Genomic DNA, 14,379 nt, shown 5'->3' with positions numbered 1-14,379 from the left:
TGGGTGACAGTGACTGGGTGACAGTGACTGGGTGGGTGACAGTGACTGGGTGGGTGGGTGACAGTGACTGGGTGGGTGGGTGACAGTGACTGGGTGGGTGGGTGACAGTGACTTGACAGTGACTGGGTGACAGTGACTGGGTGGGTGGGTGACAGTGACTTGACAGTGACTGGGTGACAGTGACTGGGTGGGTGGGTGACAGTGGGTGGGTAGGTGACAGTGACTGGGTGGGTGACAGTGACTTGGGTGACAGTGACTTGGGTGACAGTGACTAACAGTGACAGTGACTTACCTTGACCCGGGTGGGTGCAGGTTGCCGCCGGACGCTTGCTCCTCCTGCCCCCGATATCCCTGCGGCAGCTGCCTGGGACGGGAGGTGGGCTTGGGGGCGCGGGTTGGGGGAAGGGGGGGGAGGAGGGCACGGGAGGTGAGCTCGTGGGGGACGCGAGAAGCTGGCCGCGGAGGGAAGCGGTGAGAAGCAGGCCGCTGGAGGAGCTGAATTATTTAATTATTACTTCCCCCTCCAGCCCACGTTGGGAGCAGGGGGGGAGCGGGCCCGCAGAGGAGCTGCATGTTGCTTCCCCTTCCGCCCCGCGTTGGGAGCAGGGAAGGGGGAGGGGAGCGGGCACGCAGAGGAGCTGTGTGTTGCTTCCCCCTCCGGCCCACGTTGGGAGCAGGGGGGGGGAGCGGGCCCGCAGAGGAGCTGCATGTTGCTTCCCCTTCCGCCCCGCGTTGGGAGCAGGGAAGGGGGGGGGGGGACGGAGCGGGCCTAGCGCATGCGCGCCGGGACCGCAGGGAATTGGCGCCATTTTTTTTTCAAAGGTTTTTTTTTTTCAAAGTTTTTTTTTTTTTTCAAAAAAAAAATTTTTTCAAAGTTTTTTTTTTTTTTTTTAAATCTCATCGAGGGCCACACAGAGAGGCCAGGCGGGCCGCATGCGGCCCGCGGGCCGCGTGTTGTGCAGCCCTGCTGTAGTCTGTATATATATATATATAGTTAAAACTTGGGATATGTATGGGGAGTGTAGGTACAGTATAAGGAAATCAGGGAATGCATAGAAATATTACAGATGGAACTTTATTATGCACTTGCTATGCTTGATATGGCCAGAAGCCGTACTGTAAGTTGTTATCCCATTAAAGCGATTAGCTTACGCGTATTTATACATTTAAAAAAACATCAAAAAAGTCTAGCAACGCTGCGGTGCATGCCAATATTACAAGCGCATGTCCCCCCTAGGGGAGGAGACAGGAACAAACTTCTTTTACAGCTAGAAGCAAAAATGATCTACTCTTTGAATACAATGACACTAAGAGGTTTGAATGAAGATTTTAACTTGGGGTGCTTCCTCTGGTTTCTTAACTGTGATTACCTGACCACATGGACAGTTTTTTCCAGGACATATAGTTAATACATTGTAACTCTTTGCAATATATGCATTAATCGAGTTGGTCTTTTAAGCAGGTGCATACTAGATAGGTCTAATAACCGTCATGGTATCTCCATGCTTATATTGACTGTCTTTCCCTTTGTACAACAATAGAGTTCACTTTCTGCACATCTCATTATACTTGGGATGCTTCCGTGGACACTGTTGTATAGGAATATGACAGCTATTTGACACTGCTGATCGCTCGGTTTGTTCCATTGACGGGCAGGCATCACTGTACTATCTGTATTATGATGAATTGTATGATGGTTACTGTGCCTGCAGAGCCACGTGGGGACCACCTGAGGGACCCTAACACCTGTGGGAACACCCCAGTGTGCACTGTGGGGCCTGCGGACACCCATAGGGACTACCCGGAGACCCCCGCCAGCCTGTGGTATTAATCTGTGTGTAAAAAAATAAATCATGGTTTTATGTGGGGGCACAGGTGTGGGTGGGTTATGTATTGTTGTTTATTAGATATTGTAATTATTAGTGGGGGCCTAGGAGGTGGGTAGTGGGGCTGTTGTGTGTGTTTGTTTTTATTGTGGGTAGCAGAGGTGGGTGAAGGGGGTAGTAGCCCCAAGGATGGGTGTTTAGGCCTACAGGGTGGTAGTGGGAGGGGTTAACCCCTTCATTACCTTAGCGGTATTAACTGCTAAGTTAATGAAAGGGCTAAGTTCACCCACTATCCCCCCGCAAGGCCAAAACACTCACCAAGGGCCAAATACCACCATCACCCACCCCCGCTACCCACAATAAGCCTGACACTGGAGGTTAACCCCTTCATTGCCTTAGCGGTTAGCCGCTAAGGTAATGAATGTGACGGGAGCTTTGTGACAGGCTATTAATAATACACAAAAAAATATATAGTATATATATAACTGGGTTGAACTGGGACGAGAATTGATATGATAAAATATAATTTATTCCTTGATAAAGGTGAACACAACAGATTATACAAATAACAGGCAAAATATAGACACTTACTTAAAGATTAGGACAAGAAAGCCATCAGGATAAAGGATGGGCCATCTCTTCCATATTTCAGTTGACATCACAGCAAGACAGGCAGGTCGAGAAGACACAGGAAGGACATTCAGACATGAAGCCCTGAGTAAGGGGGGACTCTGGTTTATATACCATTTCCACCCTTCTCTTACATTCCAGGCACCGAGGTATCTAGCAAACATCTCTTTGAAGCTTTTTGAAGCCGCTTTTGGCTTCCATTGAAGTGTGAAGTATCACATTTAAAACCCAAACAGTTCCTGGGTCCCGCATAAACAATTAGGCAATTTAGCCTTTGATCACCAGGCTATGTAAATTCAAGCAAGATGTCCTTCCTGCTCATTATCATAACAGAGGGAGTCTGCAGTTTCCAGAACAACCAAAATTCCATATACACTGTAAATAACTTCATAACTTCAGTTCAGTTTTACTTACTGGCACGCGAGCCATATTAATACACTCCGTCACACATGACGCTCCCAATGAGACTAAATATTACATGTAGTACTAAAATTAAGAGAGATATTAATATCTGGCTCTTTGTATCTGTTAGATATCAAGTGTTTAGAATCATTAGTTGGGGCTTGGTCCCACGAATACACATATGTAACTCTTAGCACGTTCAGCCAAGGACATCTCATAATATTCTTAGATTTAATAAGGTCACTCATTCTGTTGCCCCACTCCTAAATCAGAGGCGTTTGGGCCAGTCTACCATATGGCAGGATACTATGGTTTGTAAGTGTGAGTTATAACGCTAACAATCCACTCCAGCTTCCTGCAAACAGGTAGCCTTTGATCAGGGCTGTTTCCTAACCATATTCCTTTGGTCTGCAAATTAGGTATTACATACTGTACACCAGGCCTGCACAACTCGTAAAGTGCGAAGGGCCGAACTGCTCCAAGGAAAAATAAATTGGGCCGCACGGGTAAAATCATCATCATCATCATCATCATCATCATCATCATCATCATCATCATCTCTCCTCCAGCACCCATCATCATCCTCATATCTCCCCCAGAACCCAACACTATCAACCATTGCGATACTCCCCATCTATCTCTCATACCCCCATCTCTCCCCCTCACCCACACACAATACACCCCTCCACATCAAACACACAATACCCCCCTCCACATCAAACACACAATACCCCCCTACACCCCACACACATCCCACCACCCCCTGCAGCTCACATCCCTCCCCCCTGCAGCTCACATCCCTCCCCCCTGCAGCTCACATCCCTCTGCCCCCTTGCACCTCACATCCCTCTGCCCCCTTGCACCTCACATCCCTCCCCCCTGCAGCTCACATCCCTCTGCCCCCTTGCACCTCACATCCCTCTCCCCCCTTGCACCTCACATCCCTCTCCCCCCTTGCACCTCACATCCCTCTCCCCCCTTGCACCTCACATCCCTCTCCCTACTTGCACCTCACATCCCTCTCCCCCCCTGAACCTCACATCCCTCTCCCCCCTTGCACCTCACATCCCTCTTCCCCCTTGCACCTCACATCCCTCTCCCCCTTGCACCTCACATCCCTCTCCCCCCTTGAACCTCACATCCCTCTCCCCCCCTGAACCTCACATCCCTCTCCCCCCTTGCACCTCACATCCCTCTCCCCCCCCTTGCACCTCACATCCCTCTCCCCCCCTTGCACCTCACATCCCTCTCCCCCCCTTGCACCTCACATCCCTCTCCCCCCCTTGCACCTCACATCACTCTCCCCCCTTGCACCTCACATCACTCTCCCCCTTGGGTGGGTGACAGTGACTGGGTGACAGTGACTGGGTGGGACACAGTGACTGGGTGGGTGACAGTGACTGGGTGGGTGGGTGACAGTGACTGGGTGGGTGACAGTGACTGGGTGGGTGACAGTGACTGGGTGGGTGACAGTGACTGGGTGGATAGGTGGGTGACAGTGACTGGGTGGGTGACAGTGACTGGGTGGGTGACAGTGACTGGGTGGGTGACAGTGACTATGACAGTGACTGGGTGGGTGGGTGACAGTGACTGGGTGGGTGACAGTGACTGGGTGGGTGACAGTGACGGGGTGGGACGGGGTGGGACACAGTGACTGGGTGGGAAGAGTGACTGGGTGGGACACAGTGACTGGGTGGGACACAGTGACTGGGTGGGTGACTGGGTGGGTGGGTGACAGTGACTGGGTGGGTGGGTGACAGTGACTGGGTGACAGGGTGACAGTGACTGGGTGGGTGACAGTGACTGGGTGGGTGACAGTGACTGGGTGGGTGGGTGGGTGACAGTGACCTTGACAGTGACTGGGTGGGTGGGTGACAGTGACTTGACAGTGACTGGGTGACAGTGACTGGGTGGGTGGGTGACAGTTGACAGTGACTGGGTGACAGGGTGACAGTGACTGGGTGGGTGACAGTGACTGGGTGGGTGGGTGACAGTGACCTTGACAGTGACTGGGTGGGTGGGTGACAGTGACTTGACAGTGACTGGGTGACAGTGACTGGGTGGGTGGGTGACAGTGGGTGGGTGGGTGACAGTGACTGGGTGGGTGACAGTGACTTGACAGTGACTGGGTGGGTGGGTGATAGTGACTGGGTGGGTGACAGTGACTGGGTGGGTGACAGTGACTGGGTGGGTGACAGTGACTGGGTGGATAGGTGGGTGACAGTGACTGGGTGGGTGACAGTGACTGGGTGGGTGACAGTGACTGGGTGGGTGACAGTGACTATGACAGTGACTGGGTGGGTGGGTGACAGTGACTGGGTGGGTGACAGTGACTGGGTGGGTGACAGTGATGGGGTGGGACGGGGTGGGACACAGTGACTGGGTGGGAAGAGTGACTGGGTGGGACACAGTGACTGGGTGGGACACAGTGACTGGGTGGGTGACTGGGTGGGTGGGTGACAGTGACACTGACAGTGACTGGGTGGGTGACAGTGACTGGGTGGGTGGGTGACAGTGACTGGGTGACAGGGTGACAGTGACTGGGTGGGTGACAGTGACTGGGTGGGTGACAGTGACTGGGTGGGTGGGTGGGTGACAGTGACCTTGACAGTGACTGGGTGGGTGGGTGACAGTGACTTGACAGTGACTGGGTGACAGTGACTGGGTGGGTGGGTGACAGTTGACAGTGACTGGGTGACAGGGTGACAGTGACTGGGTGGGTGACAGTGACTGGGTGGGTGGGTGACAGTGACCTTGACAGTGACTGGGTGGGTGGGTGACAGTGACTTGACAGTGACTGGGTGACAGTGACTGGGTGGGTGGGTGACAGTGGGTGGGTGGGTGACAGTGACTGGGTGGGTGACAGTGACTTGACAGTGACTGGGTGGGTGGGTGATAGTGACTGGGTGGGTGACAGTGACTGGGAGGGTGACAGTGACTGGGTGGATAGGTGGGTGACAGTGACTGGGTGGGTGACAGTGACTGGGTGGGTGACAGTGACTGGGTGGGTGACAGTGACTGGGTGGGTGACAGTGACTATGACAGTGACTGGGTGGGTGACAGTGACTGGGTGGGTGACAGTGACTGGGTGGGTGACAGTGACGGGGTGGGACACAGTGACTGGGTGGGAAGAGTGACAGGGTGGGACACAGTGACAGGGTGGGACAGTGACTGGGTGGGTGGGTGACTGGGTGGGTGACAGTGACACTGACAGTGGGTGGGTGGGTGACAGTGACTGGGTGGGTGGGTGACAGTGACTGGGTGACAGTGACTGGGTGGGTGACAGTGACTGGGTGGGTGGGTGACAGTGACTGGGTGGGTGGGTGACAGTGACTGGGTGGGTGGGTGACAGTGACTTGACAGTGACTGGGTGACAGTGACTGGGTGGGTGGGTGACAGTGACTTGACAGTGACTGGGTGACAGTGACTGGGTGGGTGGGTGACAGTGGGTGGGTAGGTGACAGTGACTGGGTGGGTGACAGTGACTTGGGTGACAGTGACTTGGGTGACAGTGACTAACAGTGACAGTGACTTACCTTGACCCGGGTGGGTGCAGGTTGCCGCCGGACGCTTGCTCCTCCTGCCCCCGATATCCCTGCGGCAGCTGCCTGGGACGGGAGGTGGGCTTGGGGGCGCGGGTTGGGGGAAGGGGGGGGAGGAGGGCACGGGAGGTGAGCTCGTGGGGGACGCGAGAAGCTGGCCGCGGAGGGAAGCGGTGAGAAGCAGGCCGCTGGAGGAGCTGAATTATTTAATTATTACTTCCCCCTCCAGCCCACGTTGGGAGCAGGGGGGGAGCGGGCCCGCAGAGGAGCTGCATGTTGCTTCCCCTTCCGCCCCGCGTTGGGAGCAGGGAAGGGGGAGGGGAGCGGGCACGCAGAGGAGCTGTGTGTTGCTTCCCCCTCCGGCCCACGTTGGGAGCAGGGGGGGGGAGCGGGCCCGCAGAGGAGCTGCATGTTGCTTCCCCTTCCGCCCCGCGTTGGGAGCAGGGAAGGGGGGGGGGGGACGGAGCGGGCCTAGCGCATGCGCGCCGGGACCGCAGGGAATTGGCGCCATTTTTTTTTCAAAGGTTTTTTTTTTTTCAAAGTTTTTTTTTTTTTTCAAAAAAAAATTTTTTTCAAAGTTTTTTTTTTTTTTTTTAAATCTCATCGAGGGCCACACAGAGAGGCCAGGCGGGCCGCATGCGGCCCGCGGGCCGCGTGTTGTGCAGCCCTGCTGTAAAGCATAACATTCTTTGATCATTCTTACATACTGTATACATCTATTACCATTCTGCTTATATACTTTTTGCATATTACAATACATTTACTCCCTTAGCAAATTTGGTGTGGCAAAATCCATCTTTAAAATCCTGGATTATATTATAAATAATTTTACACGTTTGTATATTTTATTATTTGGCTGGAAACAGTTTTGCTGCTTCAAGTGTTTTAATATTATCTTTAAAAAATGAAATGGCAAATAATATATTGTTGATAATAGCTTTGCCTAAGGTGATGTGTAACCTCAAAAACAATTTTAACATTGTAAAATGTTGTCATTGTTTTCTTTTTCTTTAACGGGAAAAATAATGAACAAATGTATATCTCAACCTTTGGCGTACCAAAATACTAATTTACTTTTTAATGGATTTTAATGGAGTTAATAAGAAAGAAAAAAAACACAACTGGTGGTACCTGCTCAACATCTATTGAAATATTAGGAAAATGCATTTAGGGAAATAAAGATATCTGCATAGGGATTCCTACCCAAATGAGTAGGGGGGAAAGAAGACAGCCCCCAAAATTCTGTATATGCACTTGACCTATTACTTTGTATATTAATCTAACACCTCTTCCTCTTTGGTTTCCTCCTAGGATCTGAACTAGAATGTTCCATCACCACTATTTATACCCCATATCGACATCACTAGTCACTAAAACTACTAGGGAGGGGTATGGCATTCTACTTAGTATCATTATTTAATGTCATCACTAGACACCTTCTAGAAGTGGGTGTGGCTAGGTTCTGCCTAGTCATCCTATTCCATGTGATGGATAGGGGCGATACCCTGTAGCTATACCTGCAGTTAACCCTCTAGTCCTTAAGTACTGCAAGTAGTATTCCACAGGCGTGCACATTCTCCCCTCAGTGAAAATCCTCATTGTTAAATGCGTGGCCAGACATATAGTAATATACAAAATGAATACATAACGCAAACGATATATTATACTGTATCATCAAACTTGGAACATTTACATGCATTGATGCAAGGTCACACCAAACAATATGCTATGCCTATCTTATTCATTACATTTATAGTCCATGTACAATGTTTTAAACATGCAGTACATAATAATAGAACAGTGAACATGTACCATTCTGAGTCTGTAAAGCTATTATATTGCTACCAACTAGACAGTGTGCAATACACTAAAACATCGCCCACTTAGGTGTGCAATAGTAATATTATAGTATAAAAACAGCATACCCACTTATAACTGTTAAACTATACTAACAGTATATTAATGGTTGTTCCCTGTTGTGAAATGTCATAGAAACTTGAAACATAAGAACAGAAACAGTATCAAATAATTACACAAAAATACATGAATACAACTGTAGCCCCGGTAAGAAATGGGGGCTATATATCTTTCTCCTACTGGTGTAAGTCCTGTTAAGGGCAGGCCGCCAGTAGTTAACTTGGGTTTTCCCCACATCAAGCCCTGCTCTGAGGGTGGAGGTAGGCCACCTGATTCTGTGTCTAAGGCAAGAGACACAGGGGAAGGGCCTGCTGACATCATGATGGGCAGGGCTGCTCAATTTAGTTGCAGTTCCTGTGAGTTCTGTGTCAGTTTAGTGTTGGAGTGTCTGACTGGACAGTCAGACTGTGTGAGCTAGCTAGGTTCCAGAGGAGCAGGGTGTTACGCCGGTGCTGCCCGCAGACCAGACCCGTCCCCTGAGCTGAAGGGAGAAGTGGTAATACACGCACCCGCAGCAAAGGGAGCGTGTCCGGAGTGTGGTCTGAAGCGTTGCCAGGCCAGGTGTAGTAAGGTAGACAATACTTGCCGGTACCAGTTGTAGAGATAGAGTGAAGGATGCCTTGCCGAAGTCAGGGAGTGGAGAGTGGAGATAGGTCGTAGTCCAAGCCGTGTTCAAGGGGTTACCAGAGTGAGCGTTGTCCAAGGAGTGCCGAGATCGAGAGCCACGGGGTAGTCATACGAGCTGCGTCAGAACCTGTGAAAACACTGAGAGAATCCAGAAGTACTTCCATACAGAGACTATGTCGAGCAAAGACTGAGAGCAGAGAGGAGCTAGATAAAGCAGGAAGGTCCAATTAGGAACGGAGGCGGGACAGGAAGAGCTACAGGGAGACACTGCAGATTGGTGCAGGCATAACAGGCCAGGTGAGTCTTGTTGGTAACCTGAGTATGCCCGTGCAGTGTGCGGGAGCGGAACCTGAGGTCCGGGGGACGGGAAGAAGAGTGTGCAGACTAAGCGTGCTCCGTAACTCGTGTACGCACATGAACCGAGCCAGTGGATGGTGCAGGTGTGCGTGCAGGAGGGCGTGGGCGCGCCAGGCGCTGAGCAGAGGAATCGCCGAGGGGAGTGATCCCGCGATGGCGGCAGGGGCGGGGAGCCGTGGAGGCCGGTAAGGCAGGATTGTTTTGTGTGTCCAGGGGCTCTCTGCGGGGAGGGAGTGCTCTGTGTGGGGAGCGTGGAGAATGCCGATTCCTGACAGTACCCCCTCTTCAGGAACGGCCTCAGGACGGTCCAAGAACGGTTTCTCTAGAAACTTTTTCCTGAAGGACTTAAGAAGGGCCGGGGCATGAATGTCCTTTGAAGGTACCCAGGATCTCTCTTCAGGGCCAAAGCCCTTCCACTGCACCAATAACTGGAGCTGACCCCTGGATAGGCGAGAATCCAAAAGAGAGTGAACTTCGTATTCCTCGTTATTTTGTACAGTAATGGTATCCGGATTACGAGTCTGATCTGGAAAGAAGTGACTGGAGATAAATGGTTTTAAGAGGTACACATGAAAGACATTGGGAATCTTCATACTGGGTGGCAGTTGGAGCCGGAATGCCACGATATTGATTTGTTCACAAATAGGGAAGGGACCCAGGAACTTAGGTGCCAGTTTAGGAGATGGTACCTTGAGGTGGATATTCTTAGAGGAGAGCCATACCAAATCCCCTGGTTTGTAACTGGGCGCCGAACGATGACAACGATCGGCCTGTAGTTTCGATCTGCGGGAGGAGTTGAGAAGGGTAGACTGAATCCTGGACCATGCGGTTTGGAGGGAAGAAATGCGTTCATCTACGGCTGGTACTCCAGAAGGGATGTTGGGGATGGGAAGACAGGGAGGGTGGAACCCATAATTTATAAAGAAGGGCGACTCCCGGGTGGACTCGTTTTTGGCAGAATTGACGGCATACTCTGCCCAAGAGAGGAGTTGAGCCCAATCATCCTGGAAATCGGATATGAAACATCTCAGGTACTTCTCCAGGGATTGATTGATTCTCTCCCTTTTTCCATTGGACTGAGGATGATAGGCGGAAGAGAAAGAAGAAGAGATGCCCAATCTCTTCGTGAAAGCTCTCCAAAATTTGGATACGAACTGAGAACCTCTGTCAGAAACAATGGACGAAGGAATCCCATGAATCCGGAAAATCTGCTCTGTAAAGATATCAGCAAGGGCGGGGGAGGTGGGTAATCCTTTAAGTGGAATGAAATGGGACATCTTCGAGAACCTGTCTACGACCACCAAGATAGTGTTCATTCCTCTGGACCTGGGAAACTCCACGATGAAGTCCATCGAAATGTGGGACCAGGGGCGGTCGGGAACTGGAAGGGGTAACAGAAAACCCTGAGGCTTTTGACGGAGAGTCTTGCTTTGAGCGCACGTGGGGCAGGCGCGGGTAAACTCCAGAATATCTTGAGACATCCTTGGCCACCAGAAATTTCGACGAATGAGATCAGTAGTCTTCTTAAAACCTGGATCATAGCGCATGCACGACGGTGGAGAGAATGGAGTCCTAACCACAGAGCTCCGTCCCCACCGGCACATGATTTTGAAATAAAAGCGGCAAAACAAGTTACTCACAGTCACAAAACAAAACGAAAGACAAATAAACCTCCACAGATGGCTTCTAATAAAACAGCGCGGACTAAAAACCAGCAAATTTCCACTTATCTCAAGAAGAAAGGGGGCACTCCAGCAGATAAACCGGGGACTCCCGCGCAAACAACCAACATGGACCCCGATTATCTATCCTCTACAGAAGAGGATAGAGATGAAGAGATGGTCCGGAGAAAAGATCTTAAAGAATTCTGTGCCAAAATGCAGACATTTTTCAAAATGGAGCTCTGGGCCATCAGACAAGATGTAGATGCATTAGGTGAACGGACGGCCACCTTAGAGACATCAACAGAGGAAACAACCATTGCCCTAACACAAACTCAAGAGCAAGTAAGCACACTGCATGAAAGAATTAAATTTCTAGAAGATAAGGCAGAAGATGCAGAAAACCGCGACAGACGGTGTAATATACGCCTGAGAGGAGTACCCGAAAATATAACAGATCCGGCAGATTTTACCAACAACTGGCTAGAACACCTATTCCCAGATAAACCGGAGTCAGAAATTTGTTTAGACCGATGCCACAGAGCTCTACGTGGTAAACCGCAAGCTGGAGACCCCCCTAGCGATATTGTGGCCCGCTTCCATCACTACCGCACCAAGGAGGAGGTGTGTAGGATTGCCAGGGAAGCAAGGTCTCTGGAGTTTGAAGGAGTCAAGCTCCAGGTCTTCCAGGACCTTGCACCAGCTACCCTCACCAAAAGAAAAGCTCTAGCCCATATCACAAAGACACTCAGGGATAGCAACATTAAATACCGTTGGTTGTTCCCGTGTGCTTTGCTCTCTGTCAAAAATGGTGTTGCACACACTCTACGGAGACCGGAGGACGGGGAGGGCTTTTTGTCCAAACTTGGGGCCACAGTATCACCTCAGGGCCCGTCTCGCCCCCCCTCAACCAGCTCGAGGGCACCTACCACCACCGGGAGCAAAGCTGCCCGTCCCAAGAATGGCTCTAGGATCAACGATGCCACCGATACCCGTAGCACCAAATAAATCCAAATAAATCCTTCTCATGCAGCAGTGCCCTTTTTTGAAGCCTTACACCCAACTATATCCTCTAATTACACACCACCAAGCAGGAGGACGACTCACCAGGGCCGTTGAGGAGGATGGTGTGCTCGGAGCAGCTCCGTCCACAACTTTGAAGCGGCAGCCATCTTTCTATGGTCCTTCTCCTTGGAGAGCGGGAGGCAGAATGGCTTTCCCGCGCTAGAGGTCTGACGTCATCGCCAAGCTCCTCCCTCTCGCGAGATTTTGAACACTTCCTGGAGATCTTGTACACCAAAGATGGTTGTGCCCCGATACAGAAGCCTGTATCTTAAAGACAGCAACCCATCTGTGAGACCTAAGTGGAGAGGCGATAGGCGATTGAACTTATAGCCTGCTCCACTTTCAAGTACCTACAGGTCCCGTTGTTGCAGTTACGGTTACACTAAGTTTTCAAAATAAAGTTACAGTAAAGTTACATTATTCACAAAAGTTATAAAAAAAACCCTTAAGATTATAAATGAATATAAATGAATATATGCATGTGCTACATACTCTATAATATATATTAGTTGTAGGTTATATGCCATAAACATGTTATATATATGTCTAGGTTATACGTATGCTGTATGTACATATAAGTAATACATATGCCTCCTGTTCTCTATTTTCTTTATATTTATTCTATATTCAGATGCTGTATTATATGCACAATATATATACACTGTTTGCATTTATATAGTATATATATGTACTCCAAATATATATACTAGGAAGCTGTAGAGCTAGGAGTTGTAGACGTATATACATTCACTGAAATATACTATATCATACTATACTACACTATATGCTATGTGCCATATACATGCTGTATATACATGTATGTTTTACATATGCGGTATGTGTATATATATATATATATATATATATATATATATATATATATATATATATATATATATATATATATATATATATATATATATATATATATATGTAGTACATATACCCTTTGTTCTCTATTTATACGCTATATTATATGCACAATATATATATAATAGGGAGCTGTATAACTAAGAAATATAGACAAATATATATATATTCTGTAATATACTATACGAAGATATAATATATTGAGATGTGCTATAGTAGAGGTGTACTATACGAGTAATCTGTGCATATGGGATGTTCAGGTATACATTCATAGGAATATATATATATATATAGGTAAGTAGACTTCATACGTACAATCTATGCTATATTCTATATGTATATCTTTAGCTATATACAAGACACTGTTTATTCTATATACTATTATCCTCTATTATTCACTTTCAACACTGTTAGTCGCATTATTCTCTCTACCAATATACCCCAGATAATCATAGTAGACACCTAATGTCATATAAAAATAGCATTCAATATAGTTGACTCAGAGATTCCATACGAGACGACAGACTCCTAAAAGATCCACACATAATTTATATCGATAATGTAAGTGATTGAGCAGTGTATTGTATATATAACTATTAGGATCTATACTTTACATAAGAGGTATATGAAGTGTATATATTTATATCTCTCATAACTTTTGGATTATTATCCTCAACAAAATAGCAGTTAATACAGTTGATACATTTTACATTGTTCACTATCCTATGCATTGGTTAAAGATAGAAATATAGAAAGGGACCTCGCTCAGACCCCTAGAAGGTAGAGGCGTGCTGCCTGGGGATGGGCTAGATAGATACTAAATGTGTATCGAGAGTGATACACCAAAGAATCCCCTTTAGATAGGCGCACTGCAGACCTGAAAATAAAGACGGTCAGGGGTAGGATGTGGTGTGTATAAATAAAAAACTTTATTAAATATTTGTGTATAAATAAAAACTTTATTGAATATTAGTGTAATAGTGTACACAAAACAGTATATAGTGCTGTACTATACACTGACTAATAATAGACTGCTGTTGGTCTATGTCAACCTCCGTCAAGCGTCTCACTGTGCTCCCATTAGTTCTGTCTCCCTTGAAGTGTGAAAATCTTGGCAGATGCTCTAAATGTCAATAATCTAGATGGGTTATTGTAACCCTATGACATATTGGTAGGTATAGGCTCTACCGAGACTAACAGAGAAGTTCTCTGTTAGTCTCGGTAGAGCCTATACCTACCAATATGTCATAGGGTTACAATAACCCATCTAGATTATTGACATTTAGAGCATCTGCCAAGATTTTCACACTTCAAGGGAGACAGAACTAATGGGAGCACAGTGAGACGCTTGACGGAGGTTGACATAGACCAACAGCAGTCTATTATTAGTCAGTGTATAGTACAGCACTATATACTGTTTTGTGTACACTATTACACTAATATTCAATAAAGTTTTTTTGTTTTTTTTTATTTATACACAAA

At 48.2% G+C, this 14,379-nt stretch overlaps 1 long non-coding RNA gene across 1 annotated transcript in view; it reads left to right on the top strand.

Annotated features, from left to right (window-relative positions):
- The window catches only part of LOC142490904 (uncharacterized), a 65,826-nt gene that overhangs the window by 32,851 nt on the left and 18,596 nt on the right, over positions 1-14,379 (top strand). The window lies entirely within an intron of this gene.

This window comes from Ascaphus truei, chromosome 3, assembly GCF_040206685.1.
Source record: "Ascaphus truei isolate aAscTru1 chromosome 3, aAscTru1.hap1, whole genome shotgun sequence".
NCBI classification, from domain to species: domain Eukaryota; kingdom Metazoa; phylum Chordata; class Amphibia; order Anura; family Ascaphidae; genus Ascaphus; species Ascaphus truei.
This window is presented reverse-complemented; position numbering and strand designations above follow the sequence as displayed.